Source organism: Crocuta crocuta, unplaced genomic scaffold, assembly GCF_008692635.1.
Source record: "Crocuta crocuta isolate KB4526 unplaced genomic scaffold, BGI_CrCroc_1.0 scaffold180, whole genome shotgun sequence".
NCBI lineage: Eukaryota > Metazoa > Chordata > Mammalia > Carnivora > Hyaenidae > Crocuta > Crocuta crocuta.
The window spans coordinates 2,096,059-2,112,689 of NW_027527549.1; the positions used below are offsets into that span (position 1 = coordinate 2,096,059).

The 16,631-nt window shown below is 48.4% G+C and overlaps 1 non-coding gene across 1 annotated transcript; it reads left to right on the top strand.

Moving 5' to 3' along the window:
* Positions 1 to 2,415: 2,415 nt before the first annotated feature.
* LOC144234747 (U6 spliceosomal RNA) lies at positions 2,416 to 2,519 on the top strand. Its single transcript, XR_013336055.1, has one exon. It is a non-coding gene; the product is annotated as a U6 spliceosomal RNA (small nuclear RNA).
* The last annotated feature ends 14,112 nt before the right edge of the window (positions 2,520 to 16,631 follow it).

Genomic DNA, 16,631 nt, shown 5'->3' on the forward strand with positions numbered 1-16,631 from the left:
CCCCATGGGTTCCTGGCCCATTTATTAAAAATGTGGAACGATTTAAGTTCTTGCTGCTTTGACTGGAAGTCGTTGAGCGCGTGTTGTTTCCAGCAGGCTCTGGGGCTGGGAGGTCAAGTTTCAGATGCGATTCATTTGGTGTAAAGGTGAGCCAGCCAGGCCTGGAATAAAGAAGAACTGACAGCTGATTTACGATGTGGCTTTTAAACAAATCGCCCCTAAAACCCAGCTCGTTTCATTATGGAAGGGGCTCAATTTGTATTAAAGTGTCTGTCATCCTCGGCCCCTGTAGTCAGCAGCTGCTGGAAAGAAATGGATTTCTGTGATTCCAGAAAGCATCTCCACACCGTTTGGCAGAAGAAATGCTGGTGCTCAGGTCCCTCATACATTTACTTGATGCCAGAACATACTGTTTGCACCCGGGGACGTGTGTGACTGAGCGAAAATAGCTCTGGGAGGCCCCGTCCTCAGGGCGAAGGGCGATCCAGTCTGCGCGGATGCCCCCACACAAGTTGCCTTTTTGCACCGGTGACCTGTTGTGGTTTCTGTCCCCAAAACAGGGATCAGGGACAGTGATAGGTCCAGAGAGGAAGCTGCTTGGTGCTTTTGGGAGGCGATGCCTGTCTGGGAGCGTTCCCAGGGGCGCTTTCCCTAATTAACGTGTTTCAGTTCACGGTGTCCCATGCAGGAAATAGAAAGCCCGCATTAGTGTCCAAGAAATAGAGAATGTGACTAAAACCTTCTCATAATTCTGGCGCTGACTTCCAGGCATTTCAGTGTTTAATGACACACCATCTTGTTTCTCTTTGCCCTTCCTGTTCCAAATATGACATGGAACATTCTGGCGCCGTCCAGGAACGCGGGGCTCAGGGGGAGCCCCGAGGGTGGCAGTGCAAAGAAGTGAGGCTCTTGCGACGGCGACTCGCATGGTCATGGGTTCTGGCCTTCCTGTCCCCATCCCAGTAACAATGACTAAGCGGCAGAGAAAGTGGAGTCACTTCTGAATCCCAGACATGCCGCCCCGGGGGCTCCTCATTAGTGGTCAGTCCGGCAGCGGCTGATGGGAGCCAGGCTGTCCGTGGGTACTCAGGAGGGCCGAGCTTGGAACAAGAGGCCCTGCAAGGGGATAGTGGCTGTGGAAGGAAAGCTCACCGTGACAGGGGTGCCGATTTAGCCAGACGGTGCTGGGTATGACGCGCCTTCGCGTCCTGGGTCTCAGGGCGAGCTCTGCTCTCTGTTCGGACCAAGGCGGATGTGAAATGGAAGATTGCTCCTGGGAGGGGCAGCCCTCCGTCTGGGTGCTTGCACGCAAAACATCTGGACGCATCTGGTGCCACGAGCCAGAGATGCCAGCTTCTCTTGGCTGGGCAAGTGGCCTCCTGGACTTTGGCACTGCAGTCCATAAAAGGAGAATTTATGAACAAACAAGGAAACCGATCTCTCTCCTGCAACATTAAAAAAAAACGTTCTCAACATGGAGTGTTTGTTGCTGCTTTTTTTCCTGGCAGCCCAATTCAACTGAGTAAATACGCTACAGTTCCGTATTTCCATCGCCTACCTCCCCACCTGCAGAGCTCCTCCGGCAAGGTGTTTGTGCTTCTCGGTTTGCACGTTATCACATGAGGCCCAGTGTTTGGGGGTGTTTATACTTAGATCTATGTCCTCCGTATGGCTTCATGGAAAGAATTTGAACTTTGGGGCCAGACAGATCCAAATTTAAATCCAAATCCAACTTTTCAATAGTTGTGTGAGCTTGCAAAAATCAACTTAAGTTTCCCTAGCCTGGTTTTCCTTGTGTGTAAGATGGAGATAATTCCTGTTTCAGGGTGCAAGGGGGGTTACGCGGGGCAATGCATTGTAATTCTAGTCAGGAGGAGGCCTGGGGGAGGCGGGCCTTGTATAGCTTTGGCAACCATCTCTCCGCCAAGCCAGTTTGCACTTTCCTTCAAGGTGACATCGTATTCTGTTTATTTCTCTCTCTCTCTCAAAACACTCAGCCCATTGCCTTGTATATAGCGGAACTCCAATAAATTGTCAATGGACTAATTTTATTCTAAAGTCAAAGTGGAGTGAGGAAGGGACTCAATGGCAGGTGAAAGGGACATGTGACTGGGCCAGAGCCTCTCTACTCGAAGTGTAGTATCAAGGTCAGGGTCACCAGAGAACTAATAAAAATTCAGAATCTTGGGGTGCGTGGGTGGCTCAGTGGGTTAAGCAGCCGGACTCTTGATTTTGGCTCAGGTCACGATCTCACGGTTGTTGAGATCCAGCCCCGAGTCGGGCTCTGTGTTGGCAGTGTGGAGGCTTCGTGGGATTGTCTCTCTCCTTCTCTCCCTCTGCCCCTTCCCTGCGTACTGTCTCTAGCTCTCTCTGTCAAAATAAATAAATAAACATAAAAACCATACAGAACCTCTTGTGCCCTCTTCAGCAGCACGTATGCTAAAATTGGAATGATACAGAGATTAACATGGCCCTGGTGCAAGGATGACACGCACATTCGTGAAGCGTTCCACATTTTTTCAACAACAGCCAAATTATGGAAAGAGCCCAAATGTCCATCAACCGATGAATGGATCAAGAAGATGTGGTTTATATATACAACGGAATACTACTTGGCAATGACAAAGAATGAAATCCTGCCATTTGAAACAATGTGGATGGAACTTGAGGCTGTTATGCTGAGTGAAATAAGTCAGGCAGAGAAGGACAGATACCATATGTTTTTACTCATATGTGGAACTTGAGAAACTTAATAGAAGACCATGGGGAAAAGGAAGGGGAAGAAAAATAGTTACAAACAGAGAGGGAGGGAGGCAAACCACAAGAGACTTAAATACAGAGAACAAACTGAGAGTTGATGGGGGGATGAGGGGAAAGTGGGTGATGGGCATGGAGGAGGGCACTTGTTGGGATGAGCACTGGGTGTTGTATGTAAGCGATGAACCACTTTGGGAATCTACCCCCAAAACCCAGAGCACACTGTATACACTGTATGTTAGCCAACTTGACAATGAATTATCTTAGAAAAAATATAGAATCTCAGGCCATACCCCAGATCTACTGAACCAGAGTCTGAATGTTAACCTGTTGCCCAGATGATTCAAGTGCATGTTAAAGTGTGAGAAGCCCTGGTGTTAATAAACGAGGGAACAAGATTCGGAAGCCAGCAAATAATTTGCTAAGGCCTCTGGTTTTATTTAAAGGGAATATTTGGGAGCCTGGGTGGCTCAGTCAGTTGAGTGCCTGACTCTTGATTTCAGCTCAGGTCATGATCGCAGGGTTGTGGGATCGAGCCCCATGTCAGGCTCTGTGCTGAGTGTGGAGCCTGCTTGAGGTTCTCTGTCTTTCTCTCTCTCTCTGCCCCTCTCCCCTACTCTTTCTCTCTCTAAAAAAATTTTTAAAAATTTAAAAGAAAATTCTATTAACAATGAAATCTAATACTAAGAATTTTAAGGCCAATGTCAGCTTTCCTCCACTTCCAGAAGCCCCTGACCCTGGCAGTTAGTCCATGCCCACAGATGGAGCTGCCCCTGCACTTCCCTTTCCCCTTGGGGCTCTAAGTACCCATCCCTTGTCCTGTGCTCTCAGGAGGCAGTGTTGTCCCTGATGGCAATGTCCCCTTCCAGGCTTTGCGAGCCTGCTTTTTGCCCGGGGTCTCCTGGCTTGGCGCCGTGCCCCAGGACGCACTCAGTAACCACGGCTGTCTGTCTGCCTGAGCGCCAAACACGGGGACCTTGCTCAGCTCTGCACAGAACACCCATTGTTTCTGTTTGGATCGCTGCCCTAAATTCGATTCATTGGAAAGTGCTTGAGAGGACCTGGCCTCTCACATCCACTTTTCAGAGTGGCAAAGACCCACTTTTCCAAAACAGGCTGAACCTTTGCATCTGTCTGTCCTCCCCACCGGTACAGGCTGTGCAAGCGTGTGGTCTTTCTTACCTTCCTCTTTGGACTTAGGCTTGGTAAATAAGACATCCACGTGGGGTCTAAATCCTGCCACTCTCTATGCAACCTGTCTTCCATGGGGGTGGGAACAAAACGCTTTTCAGTTCTACTTCTAAAATAGGCTTCCGGTCACGTTCCTTCTCTCCACCCCCTCAGGCACCACCTGCCCGGCCACCACCCTCCCCTGCCTGGACAATAGCAACAACCTCCTAACTGGGTCCTTGCAGGCTAACTCTCTGCACAGGCAGCCAGAGATTTTTTTTCTTAAAGCATAAATTGGATAATGTCTGTTTCCTGCTTGAAGGCTTCAATGTCTTCCCACAGCATTGCTCTCAAGCCTCCTCCTGGGGACCTCGGGGTGCTGTCCGTCTCCCGCCCTCTTTTTCGCCACCTCTTCCCATCCAGTGCTCCCTAATCATGCTGGTGTTCCACTTCCTGTGCCCGCCCGGCCCTCTCAGATCACAGCTGAGCCACCCAACCTGAGACACGCCTTCCCATCCGCCCCAGCTAAAATCACCCAGTTCTCATTCTCCATGACGCTCATCACTTTTCATTTGCTGGCTTTCTTTGGTGTCTGTCTCCTCTGCTACAGCGTAAGCCCCATGAAGGCAGAGAGGGTGCCCATTTGCTCACCATCGTGTCTCCTATGTCTGCACCGGGGCCTGGCATATACCAGGGACTCACTGAACACCTGCCAAATGGGACCAATGAACCCACGGGGTGCTCAGCACTTTCACCCCAGATCCCCTTTCTGCCACGGGCTTTCTCCGGCAGATGGGTAGACTTGTCTCACGAAGTCTTCCTAATGCACCGTACGTCTTCTGTCTTAGAATCTACTGTGGTACCCTCACCACCAAATCTCTCCTCTCCCATGCATCCCCCTCCCCGCTCCCCATGTACGCTGACGCACTCATGTGTATGTACACCTGCTCTCTCTGTGTTGGCCTACAGCGTTCCTCTTAGAGAGAAGGTAGGGACAGTGGTTAAGTTTGGGCTCTGGAGCCAGACCACTCGAGTTTGAATCTTGCCCCCGTCAGTGACTTGCTGGGCAACTGACAAGTTCTCTGTGCTTCCGTTTTCTTATCTGTAAAGCAGAGACGATAGCAGAACCTTCCTTACGTGGTAATTGTGAGAATTAAAAGGCCGAAGGCATGCAAAGCTATAAAGAACAATGTTGGGCATGTAGTAAGTGCTATGTAAGTGTTAGGTATTATTATTATTTAATTGAGGAAGAAACCAAGGACCAAGACATGATTTTTGCCTTGTGATGTTCTCCTGGAGCTGGGCTTTGAATCCAGGCTTCCCCTAGACCAAGAAGCTTTCCACCTTCACCGTGGCTGCTAGAGGCTTTCTCTGGGACAGAATCTCTGGGGTCTCCTGGGGCTTAGTCAGTGATAAAGAAAAATCAATTCAGGTGTTGAGCACAATCATGTGTTCATCATTTATGTCACTGCCTTGCTGGCTCTGCAAGCTGGAAACGAGAGGACAGGCGCTGGCCGTGGTCCCCGGGACAGGCTTATAGGACAGGCCCAGCGAGGGAGGCACCTGGAGCGAGGGCCCCACCCAGCTGCTGTCTCAGGGCCCATATCAGGAGTCCTTTCCTTGAGCCGAGCCTTCCCTCCCTCCATCTGCCTTACACTCTGCACTTTCTTGCCATCTCTGCACTCAACTTGGAATTAAGCCTTCTTCCCGTACTTGACTTAACTTGTATGTCTCTCCTGTCCCAATCGCTTTCACCATGTTTTCTGCCCTTCCCCCCAGCCCTCCCACGGTGAAGCCTGACTCCTGCTTCCCGGTGCTCACTGCCTTCCCCATGTTAGGGATCGTCTAGGGGCACAGGCTAATCAGGCCTGTCTCCTGCTTTCTGGAGGCAAGTCCAGGAATCTATGTCTTTTGTGAGCATGCCTAGTGACTTGTCTTTGGGGGAAACTGGGGAGTCCCCACCCAGGGATTACTCACCTTCCTTCTCCACACGATCTCCATGGTTCTCCCCCAACCCAGGCCTCGTCTAACACCTTGACCAGGTGATGGCTCTGGTTCTGGTGCCCTGTGTGGCTATCTAGTCCCCCACCATCCATAGCTTTTCTGTTCCAGCAATAGAAATCTCTTGATGGTAATAATCAAGTTTTCTCTCACACCGCGGACCCTCAGCACATACTTGGTTGACATTCTGCTTTTTCCCTCCCGTTGTATTCACTTTGGGTGAATGTTGGAATGGCTTTGTCTATGCAGCACCAAAAGGCAATGGGGGAAGAGACTTCGAAACACGTTAAGCAAAAGAGGCACGTCCACTGTGATTCAACACGTCTCCTACACTCCAGGTTTGACTGCGTGACGAAAGTGTCCCAAGGAGCGGGCAGGACTACTTGCTGATGTCTCTGGGAGAAGACCCATGGACAAAGCTGGGTCGAGTTTCTTGCCCGAAGAGCCGTTCCCATGCCCAACTCCGCCGTGAGCTCCACGTGTGACCCTAGGGAGATGTCTCAGCAAACCTAGCCTCTCATTTCCTCACTATAAAAAGAAGGTGAAGACCCTGCCAGCATTGCTGGATGGTTGTGAGGCTGAACGAGACACCCAGCGCGGAATCACTTTGTAAACTGTAAAGTGCGGTGCCGACGGTCGTAATTACTCTCAGTCATCGCAAGAGTTGGCGTTCCAGCTCACCTGTTTTCCTCATTGCCTGGCAGCTTTCCTAGCTGGGGCATGTGACCAGAATTTAAACACCGTGCTAGGGCACCCAGAAAATCTACTCCCTGGCAAGAGCTGTACAACATTCCATCCTAATTGAGAGAGACAAAGAGGAACAAGGTCTCAGAGTCAGCTCCAGGGGAACGGCCAGCTCACACAAGAGACTCCTCGGGCCTCAAAACGACTTCTTACACGGGCGTGCCGGAAAATGTGAGCAGATCCATGGGAGGCTGTGGTTGTTTGGGGAGAAACTGGGAAACCAGACCGGCATCGGACGGGTGTTTAACATCACTGAGAATGAACGAGACGGTCAGATGGTAACACTTAAAATCTGAACAATAACAATGAAAAACCAATAAAGGCATTACAGCGAAAGGGGACCGTTGTCCTGTAAGTGAACTCTTAGAAACTCAGATTTTTCTGAATTTGATAAGAATATACTAGAAGGAGGCAGCTTTCAGCGTTCCGTGGGCTCTGGTGGGGGCTGGGCAGTACGTGTGAGAAGAAAGCAACAGATTTAAAAAATCCAGACAAACACCAATAGAAATAAACTTGTAACTTGTTGTGACGTACCCATATCGTTAGAGGCTTTGCCCTTAACATTTCTCCTTTAAATCTGACTCCAGGAAATAGATTTGGAACCGGATCAATCCCATCCTCGACTCTGCCATCCTTCTGTCAGAATTATAAACAGGAGATGATTACAGCACATCCTGCATGTGCCTTCCATGTGACTTCAGTCCCGGCCCCACAAACGCAGCGAGTAAACACACCCCGAGAGCAGTTCTGAGGCATCGTCCGTGTGGTTCGCTCTTGAAGGGGGAGTGGCCAGGGGGGGCTGGGCCCCTGCGATGTCTGCCCTGGGAGGTACCAGCCCTTCTCCTGGTGGGGGCCCACAAGTCACCCTTCCTTCAGTGCTTTGCGTGGTGGGGTGGCATGGGGGAGCCTACAAAGATGGTTGGGAAGGGTTTCTTTTCTTTCTTTCTCTTTCAAAAATCCGTTTCATTCCACCCCATCCCTGGAAAACCCCCACAGTCCCCCCAGCAGCCTCCGAGTCCTTCGGTTTTGAAAAGCACACATGTTGTCCCCACCCCTTGCTTCTATGAGTCAGTTTCAGGCAGCAATGACTTTCAGTGTAAATGAGCACGGGCCCAAGGCTTTTGTTAATGCGTTAGGATGCCACGCTCCTGTGGTTTGACACCACTTAAATACACACATCGTTAACGTTGTGATTTTTCGACAGTTTTCTCCCCTCTCCTGAATCTCATACAAATCTCATTTCCCAAGGAGCTGACCAAGGAACTTGGACCTCTTGCCTCGATGGTTTGAAGGCCTCTGGTGTTTTTTTCCTTGGCCTGCCACTCTTGATAGCCGAAGGTGAACTGAACTTCAAAGGGCAGCAAGCTGGATGTCTTCTGTCCCCCATCAAGGGCTGGCTTCCTCTCATTTGTCTGCGTTCTGTGTGCATGGATTCAGGTCGGTGCACCTGCGCCCAGGTGCCAGGGGGTGGGGCTGTAACTTGGGTTGTTTGCTGGTCCTGAAGCTATAGGGATCTGCCCGAGTTCCTTGTTATTTGTGCTGCTCTGGTGTGAGCGTGTGCATGCATATGTGTGTTCCCCATCAGCACCGGCGGATGCTGGGCCTGCACCGTCCGATTCAGTGGGCCGCAATTCCCACGGTTCATATTGATTCGTACTGAGCGCCTGAAGTGTGGCTTCTGAACGGAGATGTGCCCTCAGTAAAATATGTACTCGATGTCACAGATCTAGTATGAAAAATAAAATGTAAGATGTCTCAATATGCTTTTATACGGATTACACACCGCATTGACAATATTGTGGATCGACTGGGTTAAAGTAAATACGTCATCCATATTAATTCCACCCCTTTTTATTTTTTAAAGTGTGGCCACTCACTAGACCATATAAAATTATGTAGGTGGCTCATATAACATTTCTGTGGGATGGTGGTGATCTGGACCAATGGTGGAGACTTTGAGATGCATTATCCGAGTCACAGACTTTGTCTGCACTTGCGCTTATACCTGCAAATGTTAAGGCTCTCAAGTGAGTGGGTAGGCGGGCTTTCATCAATCACATTCCGTTACTTGGAAATGCAGAGACACTCTGTCTTCATGTGTGCCTTCAGGATCCCATAGCAAGTTTCATCAGGTGGCCCGTCTACCCTGGCCAGGCTGATGTCCTCTGCCTGTCCTCACGGGCAGCATAGAGATACTCATGTTCATTGGCCCGGGGCTGGACAGGGGCTGCTGGTGACTCAGACCTGGCTACCAGCACACCATAAGTGTTTTAGTCCCAGACAGTATCCAGTCACTAGCGACCAAGTCTGGGCTGGACCACTTCTCCTTGACCTTGACGTGTTTAGGGTACAGCTCAATGGGCAAGGAAGGACCTTAAAGCTCAGGTAGTCTAATCTTTTCATTTTACAAAAGAGGCCACTAAGACTCAGCTGTTTTGGTGCTCTAGGGTGGTTTTTATGAGCTTTAGACTTTGGCTGAAGAAGTTGTAAGTTCAAATCCTAGCTCTGCTGCTTCTTAGCCAGGAGAACTTGGGTAGGTCTGTTGAACATTTCTGGGTTCAGTTTAGATTCCTGTCTATTAAATGAGGACCATCATATCTCTCTCAAGGAATTGTTGTAAGAATGAAATAAAAGATGTTTGTAAACACCATTGACTAAATATTTGTGCCTCCTGCTCCCCATATTCATACATTATTAAACCTACCCTTCAAAGTGTTGATGTTAGTGGGCAGGGCCTTTGGGAGCCCATTAGGGCTCTGTCCTCCTCTATCTGATTAATGCTCTTATAAAGGGAACCCAGGGAGCTCCCTCATCCTTTCTGCCTTGTGAGGACACAGCACAAAGACAGCTGTTTATGGACCAGACACCGAATCTGCTGGCGCCTTGACCTTGGGCTTCCAAGCCTCTGGAGCTGTGAGAAATAAATTTCTGTTGTTTATAAGCCAGCCAATCTATGGTACTCTGTTATAGCAGCCCAAATGGACGGAGACAGTAAATTATACTCATACTGTGACCTGGGAGAAAGTGAGTACTTGATAAATAGTAATTACTCTCGAACGATCCTGCAGCCGATTCACAGCCCATGTTGGGCTTAGACCCAGATCTCCACTTTCTAGACCAGGGTCCTTGTTTTACGGGATACACCAGGCTGGGTATAACCTGTCACATCTGAAGTCAGATCACCAGGGCTCAGAGATCAGTTGCTCGCCGCTCGGCCAAGTGCTCCTGCAGCCGCGGCCGGGTCTGCTACCCTAGCTGAGCTCCTGTTTTGTGCTGCGCTGAGCCCGAGCCGTTTGCTTCTCTGTGTCCCCTGGGGAGCCTCGTTCATTATCACCGCCCTTTCATTCTTTCACCAGGGTGCTCACGACTGACCCTGCGCCGGACCTTTTCCTAGACTCCCGGGGTGCCTCAGGGAACACAAGCAGACAAAGCTTTGTGGAACTTCTTTGCTAGCAGGGGGAGACGGATGCCAAGTTTGAAGGTTATGCAGGATTCAGCTCATGCACAGTCCGGATCCATGCACGTGAGCTGGCCCGGCAATGGCTTGGTCTATGCCTGCCAGCCTGGGGCCACTGGGGTCTGCATTTTGAGGCAGTCCTGGGGCCACCCACTGCTGCCACGCCTACAGCTCAGGGGCCCATTGCAAGGGGTGTCCGCCCCCAGGCACTCGCCTGGTGCCTATCCTGCATCTTTCAACCCCCACCTTCCATTCTGAGGCTTCTTGTTCCCGCAAAGGTGAGGAGCCCCCTCTGGGCTCACTGCTTCCATATCACTTGGACATATGAGGGTGCTCTGACCCCTGGGGTGGACCTTGGCCAACGAAAGACAGAGACTGAAGGCTACATTCTTTTCTCATGGGCAGATTGTTTGGAGGTGCGCTGCTTCCTCCAGCCTCTGTGAAGATGTCCTGTGGGGCCCTGCCCTCACTGTTTACAACACCGGGGGCATTTGGAAACCTATTGCCTCACGTTTGTTCTCCCTGCTTTTATGCGCTCCCGCTTTTCCCTCATGTCTTCTTCCCTGGATCGTATTCCTTCCAACTCCGTTTTCTAGGGACCCAGGCCAAGGCAGTAGGGTGAGCAGTGCTGCAGAGAAGGATCATTTAGAGTGGGTGGGTGGGGGCGTCAGGCGTGCTGGCGAAGGGTTGCCGCCAGTCTTGTCAGTATCAGTCTTGGAGGAAGGTGATATTTGAACAAAGGGTGTGAAGGTGAGGAAGTTAGCTGCTCTGGGGAAAGGGCTTCCAGGGGGAGAGGAGGGAACAGCAGGGCATCGAGGCAGAAGGTGGCAGGTGTGGTCACAGCCACGAGGCCAGAGTGGCTTTGCGGGGTCAGAGGGAGAGTTGCGGGAGGTGAGGTCCGAGGGTGGGGAAGGGGGGTATCTTATGGCTTACAGGTCATCGTAATGACGTGAGCTTTTACTCAAGTGCAACGGGATCCTGTGCTGAATTTTGCCAGCGGTGTGCCATGGCATCTCGGTGTGCCTGATAGGGAACACTATGCCCGGCCCATAGGAGGCGCCCACTCAGTGTCCATGGACTCGAAGCAAGCCGCGCAGGTGATCTTTCATGGTCCCTGCTCTGGAGCGGTGCCTGCAGAGGACCCCCAGCCATGCAGAAGGCTAGAGACTGGCTCGGACGTTTTTAACCAAGAGCTGAAAACAGATGGAAACAAAATGCCAGCGTTAATCCAAAAGGCATGTGGAAGAAAGATCAAATGGGAGAAGAGAATGAATGTGTTTTCCGAGGAGCTGTGTGCCTTCCTTCAGAACCAGATTTGTAGGAAGCCAGCCGGATCAACTCTGTGACTTGTGGCAGAAAGCGGGGTTTTGACTGTATCCGGGGAGTTGGGAAAAGTGCATCGATCGTCCCCACACCTTGGCAGGGAGGGGAGGGCCCTCCACCACCAGCCAAGCGACTCCTGGGAGCCTGGACTTGGTGGAAATGTACACAGCCAAGTTTTCCACCGTTGGTTCTATGAAATCTCTTTGGCAGAGTCCTTTCAGGTTTGAGTTCCGTGAATCACACCCTTTTGGGTCCTGGGTGGATTCAGTGGCTGGCTCCTTTACCACCCCACCCCTCCCCCCTATCATGACTGGCTGAGGATAGGGGTGTCAGGAACAAGAAGCCTCAACACGCACTCTCATTTTCTCCAGGGCTTCTCTTCTTCCCCCGACTCCTTCTCTTTGTCTTCACCTCTAAATGATTACGAGCATCAGAGGAGGAAGAGGCTGGGGTGGTACCTGGGGAGTTAGAGCCCTTGAAACATAGATGAGCCAATACGTCAGCGGGAGCCTCTCAAACATCCTCTCTAGTAAGGAGCAATGACTGCTTCCAGGGAGCAGAACAGAAGGGAAATATCATAACAGGAATCCTTTTCTTCTGGGTGCAGCGGGTCAGGGGGAGGGGAGACCGAGTGGATTCTAGAGTCTGAATTCGACAGGGCATTGGTGATTTCTTTGAAGGAAATCTGGAGACGTGTGCTGGGGCCGAGGAAAATGGTTGGGCTCTTAGTCAAGACTCTTGTACGTCAGTCTTCCTAATCACTGCATCCTGATGTGCAGCTACCCCCAGCCATGCTGCTGGGAGAAAAGGCAAAGCTCAAGGATTCTTAAGTATTTTCCATATAAAGAAAGACCATATAAATCTATGGGATCTAGAAAAGATCATTTAGTGTCTAATAGGTGAAAAGTTGGGGACTTGGGAGAGTAAATAACACACCGTGTGCCCGCAGAACATCTGAAAACTTTACAAGTGGAAGCAGCCAGTTGGGTAAGAGCGGGTCTCAGGGCTGTATAGGAGGTGCTACCATTGCCTGAATGGGCGGCTGGGGCCACGGTGTGGCCCAGCTGTTCACAGGCACGCCCCTAGGTGTTACCTGGCATTCTTGGTAGCTGGAAGAGCCTATCATAGTCAAAATATGTATGGCTATTGTGTCATTATGTGTGTTTTTTGAATACCATCATCTGGTTTATAGAAATATAGGAAGCAGGATTTCAAAATTTAATGAATATAAAAGCAACGTAAAACCCCATCGCTGTATCCCTGATTATGGGAAAAGGAGCACTAAAGCAGATTACTAAACCACTTAGCTGGGAAGTGGTTTCAAGGAAGCATGCATGAAAGCACAGAAACAGCTCTGTTCTTCACTTTCTGCCCTGATATAGGCAGGTTCCCCTCTGGAACCCACAGGAGTGTAGGTTTGCCAACAGCTTCTCTATGCCTGTTGACCTGTCCCCACCCTTCATCTGTATGAGACCTTTTTCCTCAACCAGGGATGGCAAACCACACTCCACAGACCAAACCCAGCCCCTTGGTTGTATTGGTATGTGAGCTAAGAATGGTTTTTGAAGCATTTAAAATCAAACCTTTAAAATCAGCCTTGTAGAGGGGCGCCTGGGTGGCTCAGTTGGTTAAGCGTCCGACTTTCGCTTAGGTCATGATCTCGCGGTTCGTGGGTTCGAGCCCCGCGTCGGGCTCTGTGCTGACTGCCAGCTCAGAGCCTGGAGCCTGTTTCAGTCTGTGACTCCCTCTCTCTCTGACCCTCCCCTGCTCACGCTGTCTCTCTCTCCTAGAAATAAATAAAACATAAAAAAAAAAAATTTAAAAAAAATAAAATAAAATAAAATCAGCCTTGTAGGGGCACCTGGGTGGCTCAGTTGGTTAAGCGTCCGACTTCGGCTCAGGTCATGATCTCACGGTTCATGGGTTTGAGCCCCACATCGGGCTCTGTACTGATGGCTCAGAGCCCAGAGCCTGCTTCCAATTCTGTGTCTCCCTGCTCCTCCTCCTCTCACGCTCTGTCTCTCTCTCTCTGTCTCTCAAGAATAAATAAACATTAAAAAAAATTTTTTTTAAATCAGCCATGTAAACCTTTGAAATCAAAGGCAAATATTTTGTGACATGTGACTATTTTACGAAATCCAAATCTCAGTCTCCATAAACAAAGTTTTACTGAAACATAATTTCTCTTCTTTATTTACCTATTGTGCTAAATGGCACAAGATGCTAAGTGCCAAGGGACAGAGATGAGTAGTGAAGACAGAGACTGGATGGCAGAGAGGGGGGCTGGAGGTGGGGAATGAGAAAGCCAGAGCAGGGGAAGGACATTCTCCCCAAAAGACCACCAGAGCTGTCGTGACATCAGAAGGGACTCTGTCTTTTCCTTTCTGGATTATAGTCTAGAAGAATTTCTTAATTTTTCTCTATGTTGAGCTCATGGTAGCCTCTTTATGCCTTAGGAAAATAGGGGTTTTGGAGAGGAAACATAATCTTTCCTGCACAAACACATTCCTTCTACGGGGACCAGAATTTACAATGTAGAGGGCCTGTCAAAGATTCCACATTCTTACCGTCAACTCACTTACTTCTTCTGTGAACACAGTCTACATAATTTGGCTTCTTTGCCTTTGTTAATTCCGTTCCTTCCTCTGGGGACTACCCCTTTCTCCACCTGTGTCTTCTCCTTCTTTAAAGGGCTGCTCATGTCCTCTCTCCTCTACTAAGCTTTTCCAGACGTCTGTCACAAAAATTTTTCTCAAATCTTAAGAAAGTACTTCCTTTCTACTTCTCACTGGGCTCTTGGGATAGTTCGGGCTGTCCTGCTCTCTGCTTTCCGTCACCCTCATCCCTGTGTCCATGATCTCGGTCCCAGTGCAGTCTCGTCTTTCTCCTGAGCCCCTAGAGGTGGCCCTTAAATGCAACCCACTGTCTGATTTACACCCTTCCTCTCCAGGCTCTAGAGCACTTGTCTGAGCTGTAAAGCTGACCACCTTGAAATCTGCCTTCCTGGCTTCAAATCCTTCACTGCCCTCTGGAGAAGGTGTATGAAGCCTCGTTTGAGCTGGTTCCCATCTTCCTCTCCAGTCTCATCTCCTGCTTCAAATTCCATGCTCTGGCAAAACTGAATTATTATCTAATATACCCTTCCTTAATCTTCCTCTCTGCCTGAGATGTTTTTCTGCCATCCCACCCAGTCCCCCCCCCTTTTTTAAATTTTATATTCAAGTTAGTTAACATACAGTGTAGCCTTGGCTTCAGGAGTAGAGCCCAGTGATTCATCTCTTACATATGACAGCCAGTGCTCATCACGAGAAGTGCCCTCCTTAATGCCCATCACCCATCATGTCCCCCCCCACCTCCAGCAATCCTCAGTTTGTTCTCTGTATTTAAGAGTTTCTTACGGTTTGCCTTCCTCTCTGTTCTTATCTTATTTTTCCCTCTCTTTCCCTATGTTCATTTGTTGAGTTTCTCAAATTCCACATATGAGTGAAATCATGTCTTCTCTGACTGATTTATTTTGCTTAGCATAATACATTCTAGTTTATCCAGGTTGTTGCAAATGGCAAGATTTCATTCTTTTTCATGACCAAGTAGTATTCCATTGTATACATACACATCCTCTTAATCCATTCATCAGTCTATGGACATTTGTGCTCTCTCCAGAATTTGGCTGTTGTCGATAGTGCTGCTATAAACATTGTGGTGCATGTGCCCCTTTGAATCAGCATTTTTGTATCCTTTGGATAAATTCTTAGTAGTACTATTGCTGGGTTCTAGGGTAGTTCTATTTTTAATTTTTTGAGGACCCTCCACACTGTTTTCCAGAGCGGCTGCACCAGTTTGCATTCCCACCATCAGTGCAGAAGTTCTCCTTTCTCCACATTCTCACCAACATCTGTAGTTTCCTGAGTTAATTTTAGCGATTCTGACCCATGTGAGGTGGTATATAATTGTGGTTTTGATTTTATTTCCCTGATGATGAGTGATGTTGAGTATTTTTTTCATGTGTCTGTTTGCCATCTGGATGTTTTCCTTGAAAAATTGTCTATTCATGTCTTCTTCCCATTTCTTCACTGGATTATTTGTTTTTGGGGTATTGAGTCTGATAAGTTCTTTATAGATTTTGGACACTAACCCTTTATCTGATATGTCTTCTCCCATTCTGTCTGTTGCCTTTCCGTTTTGTTGATTGTTTCCTTTGCTGTGCAGATTTTTATCTTGATGACGTTAAAATATGTTCCTTCTATCCTGACATTCTTGAGGGGTTTTTTATCAAGAAAGGATGCTGTATTTTAGCAAATGCCTTTTCTTCATTCATTTACAGGATCATATGGTTATATCCTTTCTTCCACTAATGTGGTGTATCACATTGATTGATTTGCAAATATTGAACCAGCCCTGCAGCCCAGGACTGAATCCCACTTGATCATGGTGAATAATTTTCTAAATGTGCTATTGAATTTGATTTGCTAGTATCTTGATGAAAATTTTTGCATCTGGATTCATCAGGGATAATTCTCCTTTCTAGTGGAGTCTTTGTCTGGTTTTGTAATCAAGGTAATGCTGGCTTCATAGAATGACTTTGGAAGCTTCCCTTCCATTTCTGTTTTTTTGGAAACAATTTGAGAAGAATTAACTCTGCTTTAAATGCTTTAAATGTCCAGTAGAATTTGGGGAGATTTTTCATAATTGAATCATTTCTTTGCTGGTTATGGGGCTGTTCAAATTTTCTATTTCTTCCCGCTTGAGTTTTGGTGGTATGTGAGTGTCCAGGAATTTTTCCATTTCTTCCAGATTGTCCAGTTTGTTGGCATATAATTTTTCATAGTATTCTCTTATAATTGTTTCTATTTCTGTAGTGTTGGTTGTGATCTCTCCTCTTTCATTCATGGTTTTATCTGTTTGGATCCTCTGTCTTTTCTTTTTGAGAAACCTGGCAAGGAGTTGATCAATTGTGTTTATTCTTTCAAAACACAGCTCTTAGTTTCACTGATCTTTTCCGCTGTTTTTTGAGGGAGGGATTCTATATCATTTATCTTTGCTCTAATCTTTTTATTTCCCTTCTGCTACTGGCCTTGGGCTTTATTGGTGCTCCTTTTCTAGCTCTGTTAGGTGTAAGGTTAGGCTCAATTCGCAAAGTCACAGGATATAAAATTGGTTCCATTTCTATACACCAATACTG